At 44.5% G+C, this 15,610-nt stretch overlaps 1 long non-coding RNA gene across 1 annotated transcript; it reads right to left on the bottom strand.

Moving 5' to 3' along the window:
- Nucleotides 1-2,817: 2,817 nt before the first annotated feature.
- Nucleotides 2,818-6,666, bottom strand: LOC106891671. The gene is made up of 3 exons (XR_001412741.1): nucleotides 6,525-6,666; nucleotides 3,953-4,079; nucleotides 2,818-2,896 (listed from the first exon to the last, which is right to left on the bottom strand). It is a non-coding gene; the product is annotated as an uncharacterized LOC106891671 (long non-coding RNA).
- Between the last annotated feature and the right edge of the window lie 8,944 nt (nucleotides 6,667-15,610).

The raw sequence follows: 15,610 nt of genomic DNA, 5'->3' as shown, positions 1-15,610 counted from the left end.
GATTTTTTATTCAGAAAGACCTCTTGGGTCACCTCGTCTATCCAGTACCTGACTGATGAGTATCTCAATGTAGTTTTAAGGTACAGAAGGAGCACCCTAACTTCTTGTTGTGATGTGCAACCACACACAGTATGAGAGATAATATTTCCATATATTCTCTGTAATACTGTGTCTGAAGTTTAACTCCCTTCAATACTTTGAATTATTTATCATCACTCCTATCCTTGCTTGGCAGTTACCTTGAAAGTACAGTTTTCTTTCTCCCCCTCAGTCAGGTTGTTAATTACATGTCCTTTAAACATCACCTCCACATAGTACAAACCCTCCTGGGGTGAAGACCTAGGTAGAAGAAAATACATTATTTTTACACAGATTTGGTTTATTTTTAAGGAAATGCCAGATCCTTCACAGTGTCTCCCTTATTAGCAGGTCCATTGAGGCTTTGATAGAGAGAAAAAAGCATTTACACTGTGAACCCAAATTTTACACATATGAACCCAAACTCTAAAACTACAATTTAAAAGCAACGCAGAAGCACAGTAAGAAATTACAGCTAAGTGCAGAAGGTGACAGGACTACATGAGAACTCTATCCAAATTTTACATGCAGAGACATATTCATTAGTATTAAAATAACCCAGGGCTGCCTGGATTTACAGGGCGTCTTGATCCTGGGCTGTGAATTAAGACAGTTTCTTAGAACCACATTCAGCAGAATTAGCTCCCAATTGAATCATAGCAGAAGGGATGGGAGAGCCACATTAGGGTCCCTCTTACAGCCTCTTGCAACATCCCTAGTCTTCCAGTCAACCAATCATCTTTAAAGTTATGACAGGATGGAAAAGAGGGAGCTTAGATTGCCCAGCTTGTGCTTGAAACCATATTTGTTTCCCCACTCTACCTATAACCTGTCATCTTGGACAGGTCAAAGACACCAGAAGCTGATAAAATTCCCTCCAGGATTTTCTGGGGAGTTTTATATCTAAGAATTAGGTATCTACAAAGCTTTGAGGATCTGAGTTTAGCCTCTCCAAGAAGCCCCACCAACTCTCATGCAGCTAGCCCAGTGCTTCATTAAGTTGAAACAAAGATAAATGCCACATAAATTAGGAGGTGCTCAGGTGCACCCACAGTAACAGCCATAGAAATTCCCTACACTCCCCATCTGCCCATAAAGACACTGAAAGGAAATGAGGATCCTACCAGACAAATGGCAAGGTCTCACCCGCATTGTAGTCATGGATCATACCTTGTTCTGCATCTTACAGTGGATAAGTCAAAATACACAGGGGAGACATCACATGGCAACCTGGGCAGATGTGGATTCACCAGGAACACCTCCAGCTGGGGCCCATGGGCTGAAGAGACATGTTCTAGCTGGTGGGCTGTTGAGCCTAAGTAATCAAAGTCAACCAGAAGAGTTCTGTGAGGACAGGATCACTCACATTCAGTCACACACAATATGAACTTTTTCGAATGTGCAACCCAAAGTCTCTTTAGGAGCAACACTTAGATCCTCTAGTCAGGCTTTTTAAATTCATGTTTGTGTAAATGCATATTAAGAACCAAGTTCATCCCACCATGCAGCTGCATGGCTGGGGGGTTTTTTTGCCTCTAATGCAATACTTGGTCTCATCCACGTGTGTTCTACTGCAGAGATTGGCAGGTATTGGGAGTCTGGGTCACCTCAGCCACTTATACTGGAAAAAACACCATGCCCATAAATACATAAAACACCTGAAAAATTAGTACCATTTGACACGTTCTTTGTAGTTGTTGATGTCTTGCAGTTTTGCTGACAGGACCTCAAGTTGGCCTGTGCTGTTAAGTGGACCTGCTTAGCCCATTTCTTTCCAGTGAGCTGTCCAAAGGATCACAGGCTTCTAATGTTCAACAAGTTGAGTTTTATCTGATCATAAACTAGCCCAAACTACAATGATGTTTAACTTTTGTAGAATAATCAAATACAGCTGGAAATGAAGGTGGTTTACAAACAACTCTCCCTTTGCTCATCATCTTCACAGGTGGTTCCCAGACCACAGACTCTTTGACTGACATCAGTGGTTTCTCCATTTGCAGCAAACTGCACATTTCCTCCTGGAAGGTTTTTCCCCTTCTCCCAAGGTCTGACTGTCTGCTTCCCTCATAAAAAAACCCCACTCTGCTCAAACAATGATTCCCCAGCTGTTACTGTCTCTGCCTGCCACACAGTGCTGTTGGGGAATCACCCCTGAAGACATGATCTCTCCTTCTTCCCTCTATGTCATCCTTATTATTAGACTGATACCATTCATCATAGTTATAAATGGCAGTGCCAAAACTCGAGCAGTTAAATCAGATGTGTAACTGGCCCAGAAACCAACTCTCTTCCCAATGAATCAATATTCAGCATGGCAGAAAATCAGGCCTAGCTTTGTACAGCTGGTTTTGGGCCCAAATGAGCATGGCATATCAATTTCTGTGGTTTTTTACTCAGATCTCATGTTTGTCATTAGTGTTTTTAAAGCTCCAGTGTCACAGGACCTGTGAACAGAGAAGACTCTCTGCTTTTCTTCAAAAAAAGTGTGGCAGGGAGAAAATTTCTGGCCCTATGTTTACAAAAATAATGTAGAAATCTGACTTCTCTTGCTTAGAAAGAGCTTAAAAACAAGCAACCATCAGCAACAGCTTATGAAGTAATAATTTCAAGCCAGTGTCATGCTCTGGGTACCACAGCCCCTGTATCTGATGCTTAGGGTTTATCACTCCAACCACAAATCTCAAAATGGAGCTGATCTTCTGTTACTCTGGCATGTGCTTCATAAGGGTCTAAAACTCACCATCCAGGGTAATAGTAATCCATGTTCCTCCAGCAACGCTGCCCTCTCGGGGCTTAATGAGCAATCCCGTGGCTGTCACTGCAAAAAGAACCCAGGTACATCAGGTTGAAGTGTAATGCAAGCATCTGAAAGATCTAATTCAAGACAAGATGTAGTAGTTTCACAGCTGTCCTCCTGTGATCCCACCCTTCATCTCATTTCTCCTTCTCAGGCATCCAAGTTAATCATACTGCTCATCCTTCCCCCCTCCAGTTGTCTCCCCTGTGTAATAGCCCTGCTTCCTTTCAGGGAGGTTTTGATGCCTTCAGGGTGTGCTAAAACAAGCTACAGTCTGAGCCTCCAGTCCTCATGTTTGTTTCTCCAGCTCTCAAAGAAATGTGTTTGGGAAAGTGTAGAGAGGTCAGCAAACTTAGAGCTACCCACAAAATATATAATCTTCTGGCTTCTTCTGTCCAGCTCTTTTTTGACAAAGTCCTTAGGAAAGAAACACAGGCCTGGAAAGGAACTCGCTTTGTAAAATTAAGTCACCTGTAACTTCCTATTCATAGCTTTTCATACAGGCATCAACTTCTTAAGATAATTTAGGATTTATTTTGGGGACCCTCATCTGAAATTAATAGACATGAACCAGTGACTGGCTTCTTTTTGTAGAAAAATATCAGAATTTCCCAGAAGCTCTTTTACAGTGATAACCAGTTTCCTGTTTAGCGTTTCAGGAGATTGCAACTTCTTAGTTAAACATGAGTGCAATCTCACCCAACACCAGTATTGATCACTGAAGACAAGTATTGGACAAACTTGCATCGTGAACCCTTAATATCAACATGCAAACAGTGATATGACTATCATCAAGTGAATGAAAACCAACAGGCATGAGATGAACCCCGGTAGGACAGGGAAAATTAACAAAGAATCCAGAAATCTCTGCTGGCTATGGAAATAACGCCATGAAAAACCACCAATGAGGGTGGACAATGTCCAGCATGCTACAGTCAATATCCCATAACATTCTACACCTTTTTGAGATGCTTCCCCAAGTCCCTCTCACAATCAATCTGTATCCAACCCCGTGTCACTGGATTTTGTTAGTGGTGTAACCAGTGTGTTTGGAGACAACACCTCTCTATCACCCACCTGCAAAGAATATCAGCCCAGCACTCAGAAAGGATGATCTCCAACAGTACATCTTGAACTTTGGATGGGGCTTTCACAAAAGACTGGCTCCAGGATCATGGCTTGGGGCCTTGGCACCATCCTGTAACTTTAAAACAAACCCCATCTGTATTCTTTCTTCACACCGCAGACCTGCAGCAGCAATGGTCCATGGTATAGCAAGTCAAGATGGACTGCAGTGTGAAATCACAGAGAAAACACTGATTCACCTCTCACACAGTATAAAGGATCAACGTATTGCAAACCATAGTCTTTCTCCTCCCACCCAACAGCTCTAAGTAGAACACACATCCCTCCACGCAGACCACTTTCCAGCCAAGCTCAGGATGAGCTTTCCCCCACTGGGGCCACGTTTCAGGAGACTGACTCTGATTAAATGGTAGACACAGGTGAATTAGTGAAAGCAATTACAATATTTAGAGCAGATAATGTTAAACTCTCCCAGCTCTGTGCTGCTATGCAAAACAGTTGCATGTATTAATTTAAACTAAATCACGTCATGGCCATTCTCCAGCTCTGAAAGCAAGTGACTTAGCTTTGCTATTAAACTCTAGCATTCCACAGCTAGCTCCAAACTAGGAATGGCCCCCATGGTGGCTTCTGTAGGTGTGTATAGATATTGCTTGGAAGAGAACTGGTAGACTTGGGCACAATGGTGTTGAGAATTGTTCTAATATGAATATTTGAGTCCCCGTAGCCTGGGAAGTTTCTTTGTCCTCCTTGTTATCATAGCTAGCCATATCACACATTCCCTTTGTAAAGTCTATGCCAGGAACTGCTCTAAGATTTTAAACCATAGACCATCAACTTTACTGCCTTCACCCTGGGTTTTGTACTAGTATGGAAATAACCATGGGTCAATTAATTTAGCCACATTTTAAATGAGCAAGAACCTCAAATTCTCACCATTGAGCAGAGACTGGGACACCCTTATCCGGAACAGCCCTTGCTTGTTAAAACTCAGTTCAGATCACAGAAGCCCCAGGCATAAAGATAAAATCAAAATGCAAGAAGATAATTTAGGATTTCATATTGCTTTTATGGTAGGATCTAAAGGGCAAAAAATCACAATCACTGAATGATGCAATAATTCTCAAGGGGAGAATCCACATCCCCACACAGAACAAAATGATGCAGAGACACAGCCTTTCACAGTCCTGTTCCACCAGGAACTGGTTTCACCAGCTGTTTCCAGTTGGTGAAAAAGGGATAAGAACAGACCTCAGCTCTCTAAAGACCTAGTTCTTCTGTACGATGATGGCACCAAGAGCTCGTGTGTTCTTCCATGCAGCGGTCTTGCTCCATTCACTACTTACACTGCACTGATTCAAGCCCTCTTCTACATTAGTAAGTGCCTATCAGGTCACCTGAGAAAGCCTAAATAACTATTCATAGCACTGTCTGCTTTGCTGCATTCTGTAAATGTCTGTAAGGCCCATCAAAATGAAGCAAGTTGAGTTAACACCAACATTGAAAAAAAAATACAACAAACAAACAACAAAAATCACCAAACCCAAAACTCACTATTCAAAGAACAAAAAGGAACAAAGCACCTTGTTCTTTTACTGCTACAGCTACTGCTACTGGGCAGCAAAACACTTGGTGATAATGGCAGAAGCAGACAAAATCCAGAACAAAGCCACATCTATATTTATTGCAAAACCAATAGAAGCAGATCTCTAGAGCAAAATGACTGGTGTCAAAGACTCAACATGAACACTGCAAGCCTTTACGGGTGTTCAACACGTTAATGGCTGAGTGTTGATTGGTCCATATCCATCTTTGATCCAGAAGGATTGACATCTGTTCACTGAGACGGTTCTGTGATGTGAAAAAAATCACCTTATCTGGAGATGAGAAGACTAGCTTCAAAAGCACACTCCTGGTCTAAAATGGACACCAAAGGAGATATTGTGCAGCCTCTAAATCACCTCTCGCTCCGTTAGGAGTGGGGACTTTTTTGCAAGATTAGAGTGGAATTCAGTGCATCCACAGTGGGTGTTCAAGAAACCAAGTCTGCTTGTTGGTTCTCTAGGAAAGTCAAACCTCATAGCAAAACTGATTGGTTTTCACATGCTTCCTCCCCTATTGGTATTACCATAAACACAGTTTTAGGATTATCTAAATACTACACACCACTGTCATGAATTCTCAAACTAAAAGCCTCCTCAGTGCTGCTGGGTGAGAACAGAAATAAATGGTGGAAGTGTGGGCTGGCACCCGAGAAGAGATGCAACAGAAAATCAACACTCTTAGAGGTGAGAGTTGGGCAAAACTTTTGTTACTCCGTAACTGTGGCAAATATTCTGTCTCCATAAAACCAGCTTCTAAGCTTCTATTGGTTATTGTACCACAAGATCTACTGTAACCACTCTCCCTATATTTCTTGCACATTTTAACTTAACTGCTACTTGTAGGGTCAGAGTCCACAGCCCTTGCATTTCAAACCAGGTGCATAGAAGATCATTTAAGTTTACTTTTACTTAAGTTTACTTTTATTATTCTCAATAGAACTTTTTCTGGTATTACTTACCTTATTCAATCTGTTCTTCCCATTCCTCTGATGAGCAAAGTGCAGAGGCTCCAATACCAGCATAACTGCTGCATCCCTTTGATGCCAGGTCTACCCCAATTTTCAGCCTGAGGTGGTGGTAGGCACTCGTTTTAGTCCCTGTGTGGGTGACTGAGTCACCGAGTGCCGAAAGCCACCAGACTAGTTTCTCAAAAGTCTGTCACAGACAGCTCAGAGCTGTCCATTGGGCATGCTTAATTATTAACCTAAGCTACTTGCTGCTATTAACTGTTTTGTTCCAAGTCGTTAATGACCATTAGGGAGTAACCAGGAATTGCTCTTCTATTGGTATATGACTAAATCCTCCAACAGGAGGAGAACCTATTTTATCCTCTTTCTCCCCCCACAACATGACAGAAAAACTGATGGAATGGTTCCTTAATGTGCTGATATCCAGTCTGAGAGTGACTTGCACAGCAAGTGAACCACATGCTGGGTTGTATACCCAGCAGCATGGCCAGCAGGGCAAGGGTGGGGAGGATTCTGCCCCTCTGCTCTGGTGAGACACCACCTAGGGTGTTGCCTCCAGCTTCAGGGCCCTTAGCATAGGAAGGACATAGATGCATCAGAGCAGGTCCAGAAGAGGCCATGAAGATGATCAGAGGCTGGAACCCCTCTGCTGTGAGGACAGGTTGAAAGAGTTGGGGGTGTTCAACCTGAAGATGAGAAGGCTCTGGTGACACTTTATTGTGGCCTTTCAATCCCTAAAGGGGCTACAGAAAAGCTGGAGAAGGACTCTTGATCAGGGAGTGTAGTGACAGGATGAGGGGGAATGGCTTCAAACTGAAAGAGGGGAGATTTACACTAGATATTAGGAAGAAATTCTTTACTGTGAGGGTGTTGAGACACTGGCCCAGGTTTCCCAGAGAAGCTACGGGTGCCCCATCACTGAAGGTGTTAAAGGACAGGTTGGAAGGGGCTTTGAGTAACCCAGTCTAGTGCTAAGTGTCCCTGCCCAGGCTAGAGGGGTCAGAACTAGATGATCTTTACAGTCCCTTCCAACTTTAACCATTCTATGATGATGATTCTAAGCAGACATCAAAGTTTCCTTATAAAGTCTTAATTCAATTTTTCTGCAGCATTCCTAACAGTGTCTGCATTTGGCAGGAATTCTGTCCAAAGGGTGTTCATTCTCCCCACCACATCCTAAGTACCTACACCCCTGCAGGTGCTTATACAGTCAGTGGTGGAAAAGAGTGCTGTGGCCTTACACAGTGTTATCATTCACCCCATAGAGAACCCTGTGCCTTCACTGGCTACAGGGAAGACCCAGCTCAGCCTACATCATGTGTTGAAGAGCTGTCTGAACCTCAGCCCTATTCCTACCTTTGGACCCACCTATTTGAAGCCCAGATGGTTTTATGATGGAGCCACCAGAAACATGACTGTTTGCTGAGCCCCTGCACTGGTATGGATGTCTTCATGGAAGTTTCCACCTAAATTCAGAGGAAGCTCTCAGACACCACAGCATAACTACAGTTTAATGAATTACCATGTACCAGTCAAACAACAGCAGTACGTATGCATGCTCTTACCTCATCCCCAGAGGGAGGTGAAACTGGCTTGCTTGTTCTTCCTCGGCCTCAATTTAGGGACACAGTGGCACAAAGTCACAGGCAATCAACCATCAGGGAAGTTCTGGAGCTTTGCCCAGCAGTGGAACCAGTTGTGTTTGGTTTATTCTTAGGCCAAGCCTCAATGTCTCAGTTGCATATAGCCAGTGATTACAGGAATCCAATGAAAGTTAACCCTCTCCTGCTCAGTTCTACACTCAGTTTACTTATTAACCAGAATTACACTAGAAACACTCAGAAGAAAGAGTAAACTAGAAGGAATTCTTAAAAAAAAAAACACCAAAAAGTATTGCCAAAGAAAAGACAATTCAGAGATGATAATTTGAACTCAGCAGATAGAGTCAGATGCTGGTAACAGGGTCCACTGACAGCCCTAAATGAGGAGATGGATCAAGTCCAGGGACCTCACTCAGAGTCAAGAGGAGACAGGGATGCTCAACTACAGCACAGGCCCACAATCCAGCTAGAAGAAAGCACTAGAGATGGCTCTGAAGACCAGTACTCCTACAATATGGCTCAGGAAAAGGCTGCAGACCCAAAGCTGAGGTTAAATAGGGCTCCTGACCTATGGGCAGGCTGTGCTTTGGGTGCCAGCTGAGGCTGATCAGGGCCATTAAGGCTTATTGCTGCCCTCATGGCCCTGATATTTCTGCTCCTGACATACTGTCACTTAAAATCTCTAGACAATAGTGAGGAAAAAGAAATTAGTTATTGCCCTTATCGTTCTGTAGAGCATTTCATGATCCAGTCCTAAGGAAATGCTTTCTATAGAAAAAGCTTAACAAAATGTCCTAGATTTTCAGATCCAAAGGATTTGACTTGGACGAGGAGTTTATTCTTTGCAAAAAGTTGCAGATTAGGTAAGACACTGTACGGGGAACCATCCCTCTGAAGGAGCTGAAATGTGAAAAGAAAGAGAGAAACTGGTGAAGAATATTTTCCTTAATGACCAGAGATAGAGACCCATCATTCAGACCAGGAGAGGAATGGCCAAATCACACAGGGCTCTTGCTGTATGAGGTGTAAATACTCTCCCACTACAAGCTGGTGACCATGTTTAGGTTTGATCACCCACTGAAGAGGAAAGCAGTATAGTTCAATGAGTATGTGTGTGTTTGCGTATGTGTGCAAGCAATTTTTTTCCTCCTGAAGGAAAGTTCTGCTCAGAAACATCGCCCCAGGCCATCTGGGTTTTGTTAGTTTGCAGTTATTCGTCTGGAGGTTGCAGATTTTAGGCATATGAGTAGAAAGAGCTTTATGGACAGGCTGAGCATCGGGAATCTGAGAAATCTTCCTGTGTTGCAACCAGAAAAGGACACAGAGAAAAGCAGGACATGTGAGCTCTTCGTCACTAGGTGGAAGTATGTAGCCATTGGAGACTTGTCTACCACTTCAAACACAACCGAGGGCCAGCCAAGTTGTCACTGCTCTGTCTGACACACATCCAGGTCAGGCTTATGCTAACCCCCTACACTTGAGGGAAAGAACACGATCCAGCACACAGAGCACAGAAAAAGGAGATGTGGGGACTATTCCCTGCTATTTCACTCATTAATGTATGATTTGGGCCTAACAACTTCGCCTTCAAGTCACCGGCGTGTAAAATGGGGACAGTGGTGCACTGCCCATGAGGCCTTTTGCAGGGCAGGTGCTCTCCAAGGGTAGCAGCATGTTCTGGAGACACTGTTTCCCCGGACTTATAGCATTTCTGGGATGGAAGACCTCTGCAGGAGCTCCCCCCAGCCATTGCATGGTGGCCACCTCGCGAGAGGAACGTGGCAGTTGTTGAACACCACATAGCATCACCCAGCTGAACAGCTGAGGGGAGGATAATGTGGGTTAAGGCGAGGTTTAGCAATTTTATCTGCAACCACACAGGAGCTCCCCTCCTCCCTTCCAGCCCTGCTGGTCCAAGCACCACCCCGTGCCCAGGGTACCAGCTTTTTTTGCCTGCTCCTCACCAAATCAGGCACCATCATGAGGGAATGGTGTGGGAACACTGCCTGCACTCACCATCCCTACATCCGCACCAGTAAACAGAGCATAAAGCACCCCAGAGGAAAGCAAGCCTAACAGGGCTCATGCGTGGACCAGCAGCACCACGTTTCTGTAGGACATTGCTGTTGGTAAGCAGCCATCCTCCAACACAAGTTGTGCCATGCTGGACACACGTACTGGACACATACTGGGGAAAATCAACATGAAACTGCTTGATCTTAGGGACTCAGTCCAGACATGGGTCTTGGAGAGAGGTCTGTGTTCTCCAGCTTGGCATTGTCAGTAGTTAGTGTCCTCTTCCAGCCCTTACCTGTCGCTTTTGTCATCTCCTGCGAACCGCGCGTGCCCAGGAGGAGATGGATTATCCACTCACACCACCAGCCTCCTGCCAAAAATCAAATCAGGAATTCTACAAATACTGAGGATCTGGGAAAAAACTCCCAAGGCTGGAAAGTCCCTGAAGAAGATTTCAGCACTGCCCACAGGCCAACCTGTACTTCAAACACCTGTGAGTGAAATAAAAGCATCGTGGGCTTGGGCATTGCATCTCCATAGACCAAAAATCACAAACATGGTCCCCTGCATGGTTTTGACCCAGACCCCCTCCCGTTAGCTGAAACAATTTCCAGAAATGGTTCAAGAGACAGCAAGGCCGGTCCCTGCTCCTCATCAGCAGGATAGACAAAGCAACTGAGTTTTTGGGGCTGTTTTGGAGTTTAATAGCATGGGTATGGGCTGCAGGAGCAGGAAAGGAGCCCTGCAAGCTTGGTTTGCTAGTAGAGATGTAGCCTGGAAGACTAGTGTGTCCTGCAAGGACAGCCCCTGCACTGGCCATGCCTCTATGTGCAGAGCTCTCATCAGCTGCTCTTTCTTTCTATTAATACTTCACTTTTTGTGTATTGACATAAATTTCCTAGCAACCAAGGTCACAGGAGAAGGTGCTAAGAAGCCAGACTGATTAATAGTAAACCCTGGGGTTTGATGTCTTTTTTCTTGAGAGGCTTGTTAGACACCAGCAGGCAGGGTGCTGAGCTGGGATTTCCAAGGGAACCTCGGGGATTTGGACACCCCGCTCTGATTGAATTTCCCCCTCTGAGTCCCAGCCTTCCTCCTTCTGTCCCTCAGCATCCAGCTGGGTGAAGCTTCCCATGGGAAGGTGAGTCAAGACAGTGCAGTCACATTAAGCAGGGATCTGGCATCTATCAGCCACGTTGAAAGTTGTCCCCTGGGGTCTACAGGGGTTGGGTTTCTTTATTTGTAATCAGGATTAAATGGTCTCCACAGACCATGTAATTACCTCTCACTGCTATTGAGTCTCACCATGCGAGGTGGACTGCACCTACTGCCTCTTAACTTCCTACAGCCCTGAGCATCCTTCAAATGGGACCATCGTTACAGCCTTAATTGGTGCCCTCACCAAACCACTGTGGTCCTGGATTTGCTGGAACAGGCTGAGCTTCCCAAGGTGGTGAGAACTGTATCCTCTCCATCATAGTCCCAGCCACGGGAGTAGGGCTGAGATAAAATGGCTTGAGATTTTAGATGCATCTTGTATTTTAAAGTAACACATAGAAAAATCCCATTTTTCCTTCTAAGTTTCAAAGTACTTAAGTCACTAATCGCTTATGGATGCTCTGGATGGCAAGAGGAATAGTCAACCAGGGGTGTGGAGACAGATTTCAAAGCAGTGTCTAGTTTTGCCACATTCAATCCCTCATGAGACACCTTAGCACAGAAATCAGTGTATGAAAAAGCCAATACACTTGGTTCAAGAACATTTCCCAAGTCAGGAGAAGAAAGAAGCCCCTGGTAGGTCAGGAATGGTACTCAGATCTCCTTGTCTTTCCTCCAGTGTTTTAGGAACATAATCTCCCCAGTTGAGCTGCTCCCCTGCCTGCCATAATTTATCCAAGGTGGGGTGGCAAAGGTAGAGAATTAACATGAACACCACATGTTCCGATTTAGGGAAGAAAATAAGAATTTTACAAGATGATTAGAAGTCAAGTCAGAAGTGGAAAAATAAAAAAGTATCCTTTGTATTTATCAGGAAGTATCAATGCCTTCAAATTTCACTTTATTCTTGCTCCTTTGCACTACAAAAAGCATTTTGATTCCTGAAAATCTGAACGTTCATATTATTAACATTTTCAGATTTTAAAACCTTTTATTACTACATTTACATTTACATTATATTTACATTTGCAGCCCATAACTGAACTGCCTGAGTTGCCTGGTTCATTTTTCTAGCCGATTTGGAGCAGGCTCCACTCTTCCCATTGAGAGGAAAAATGCTGGTGATTCCAGGATCCTTCCTGCGTGTCTTTTAGGGGGTCACTTTTCAGCGCGATGAAGCTCTGTTGAAGTTGTTCCCATGGCTACTCTCGCTGCATGTGAAACAGGCGATGAACTTCTTTAAATACTAAATTTATTGCCAGTGCAGCTGCTTTAATGACAGGTTTGAGGCTTCTTTGGTTTCAAGGTTGAGTGTGTTTCAACTCGTGTCCCCTGTGGTCGCGAGGGGATGCGAGTCGCCCGGCTGCCTGCCTGTGGCAGATGCTGGAGCCTGGGGATGCACAAGGCAACTGGGGAAGGAGAAACCAACACCTTGCAGGGGGTTTCTCTACTGCAGTTTTGGTCATCTCACCCACTAGCATGCAGAAGGAGCTTCCCTGCTCCTGTGGGATCTGAGAAGCACGCAGGATAGCCAGGAAAAACAAAGGTTAAGGCTGGCTCCTAGACCCATCATGGCAGAGAAATCCTCCTAAATAAAAAACACAGACAAGGGGGGAAAAATATGGGAACTTCAAATAAAGCACTAGCTGCCTCTGTGCTGTGAAATAAACATCCTGGTATTGAGGTCTCCCCAGAGATTTTCCTCTCCTGGGCTGCTCAAAGACACCAGCTCGTTCCCACTTCCCATCAAGCAGGGCTCTGTTGCAGTGTGATGGACCATCACTCCTTCAGACTCTGTGTTACAGGGCGTTTTATCACACTGACAAGAGTATCCAAGAAAAGCTACAGCTCCATTGTGTTTGGGGTTCTGTAATCACACAATACCCAACTACCGTCCAGCCTAAAAAAAGCTTTTGATTTAAATAGGGGCAAAGAAACACAATCCCACACGACTGTGGGAAAAGATGCAAACTCTGTGGTGACATCCCCACCAGGGATCTGCACAGGTTGGACCGCAGACCCCGGAGGCAGCATTTCCCCATTAAAATCAGGAGAGGTCGCTTTGATGGAAGAAATCTCCCAGGGAAGCCTGGGCAGGCATTACTGCAGACCAAAGCCGTGGCATTTGCTTAAATAAACAGCTGGTAGGGGATTGGGTTTCCGAATCAAACTGCAACCCTGCACCTACTGAACTTCATCCATCATTAGTCTTTCATTAGGAAACTTGTTCTTGGCCTTGTCCCCAATTCTCAGAGGGGTTCAAGCAAATACCAACCCCGTCACTGAGTCCTGCGGTCTTTTTTTCTTCTGCCCATCCTTGTGGGAAGGTGATTGCTCACTAATGTCTCATTTTAATATGAAATCCCTTCTGTTCAACGAGTTTTCATTTTAAAGGCTGCCACCGCCCCGTCCCCTCTGTCCTCGCTACCCATGTCTAAGCAGGGGGAACAGGTGGGACAGCTGACCCTGGTGAATGAAAGGAGAGCACAGTTTTGCTCCCTTCACCCCTTTCTCGCAGCCTGCCCCTGCTGTCAGTGATCCCCGAGCCCCCGGGGGCTGGGGATTTGTGTGTATTAGTCACATGAAAGGCAAGAGCCTGCAGCAGGCTGCTCCCGGGCTTTGCTTCACCTCCAGGCGAGGGGATGGCTTGCCACTGTATTCCTCAGGGCTGGAATCAAGTGACACTTTTTTTTTTATCATTATTATTCTTACATATTTTCTTCTGCGTAAGATGTGCCATGGCCCTGATATTAAAAAAAAAAACACAAAACAAAAACCCCAAAAAAAACCCACAATGAGAAAAAAGAAAAATAATTTAAAAAGAAGAAAAACAGAGGAAAAAAAAAAAAAAAGATAAAAAAATAACAGCTTAAAATGATCCCTGCTGTGCAGGAAAATGTGTAAAGCCGACCACTTAATAGAAAATGAGATCTTTTTCTGCTGTCAAACCTTTGGGGTGGGATTTGCGCTCATTCATTCACCTTGCGTGGAGCTTCACAGCCTGTCATCACACAGAGGGTTTGAGCGGAGCATTAATGGTCTCTCTCAGTCCTAAATCTATTAATCAAATGTCAAATACAACATACTCTGAGATGGACCCCTACAAAGGTGGACTCACATTTGTGTACCAGTCAGTGAGATGTTTCTTGAGGATATTATCACACAATCATTAAGAAAAACAGAGGAAAAAAAAAAAAAAAGATAAAAAAATAACAGCTTAAAATGATCCCTGCTGTGCAGGAAAATGTGTAAAGCCGACCACTTAATAGAAAATGAGATCTTTTTCTGCTGTCAAACCTTTGGGGTGGGATTTGCGCTCATTCATTCACCTTGCGTGGAGCTTCACAGCCTGTCATCACACAGAGGGTTTGAGCGGAGCATTAATGGTCTCTCTCAGTCCTAAATCTATTAATCAAATGTCAAATACAACATACTCTGAGATGGACCCCTACAAAGGTGGACTCACATTTGTGTACCAGTCAGTGAGATGTTTCTTGAGGATATTATCACACAATCATTAAATGGTTATGGTTGGAAGGGACCTTAAAGATTATTTAGTTCCAACCCCCTGCCCTGGGCAGGGACACCTCCCACCAGACCAGGTTGCTCCAAGCCCCGTCCAACCTGGCCTTGAACCCCTCCAGGGATGGGGCAGCCACAGCTTCTCGGGGCAACCAGAGAGATCCAGGTTCTCACCACCCTCACAGCAAAGAATTTCTTTTTCTTTGTCCTTCTCTCGAGAGTAAAAGCCACAAACTCATGGAAGACACAGAGATGCACAGCAAACTTGTTAGACTATGAGAAAGCAGTGCAGGTACCTAAACAACTTGAAGTCTGCTCTGTATTGCCAAGGTCAAAGAACAGGTTTCATGATAGGCTTGGTTAACCTTGTTTTTTTTTATGGGCACACTAATTGCCTGCCCTAATACCAGCAATTAGGAGCAGTATTTCCACTGTTTGCAGACAACTCTGGTTGCTGGAAGCCACAGAGCCCCCACGTGAGCTCAACAACAGCAGTTACACTGCAAGCAAACAGTTCTAAACTCCATCCAGCAAGAGCAAAGCCTTTTTCTCAAGTATTTCAGGTGCTTGCACACACAATGAGCTCTGCTTATGTATCATTTTTGCCATTCCCATAACCATTCAGGCAGAAATACAGGTCCCTGAAAGCAGAGGGAAGGATTCAGTCCCACCAGGCTGGAGCAATAACACGCCTGGATGGATGAGACAATAAAGAAACAAATCCCTCGACTGTTGGAACAAATATCTTGGTACAACTATGGGACAAATTTGGTAATTGCG

This window comes from Calidris pugnax, unplaced genomic scaffold (genome assembly GCF_001431845.1).
Source record: "Calidris pugnax isolate Ruff unplaced genomic scaffold, ASM143184v1 scaffold140, whole genome shotgun sequence".
Lineage (NCBI taxonomy): Eukaryota > Metazoa > Chordata > Aves > Charadriiformes > Scolopacidae > Calidris > Calidris pugnax.
Note: the sequence above shows the minus strand (reverse complement) of the source record. Positions and strands in the feature narration are given on the sequence as shown.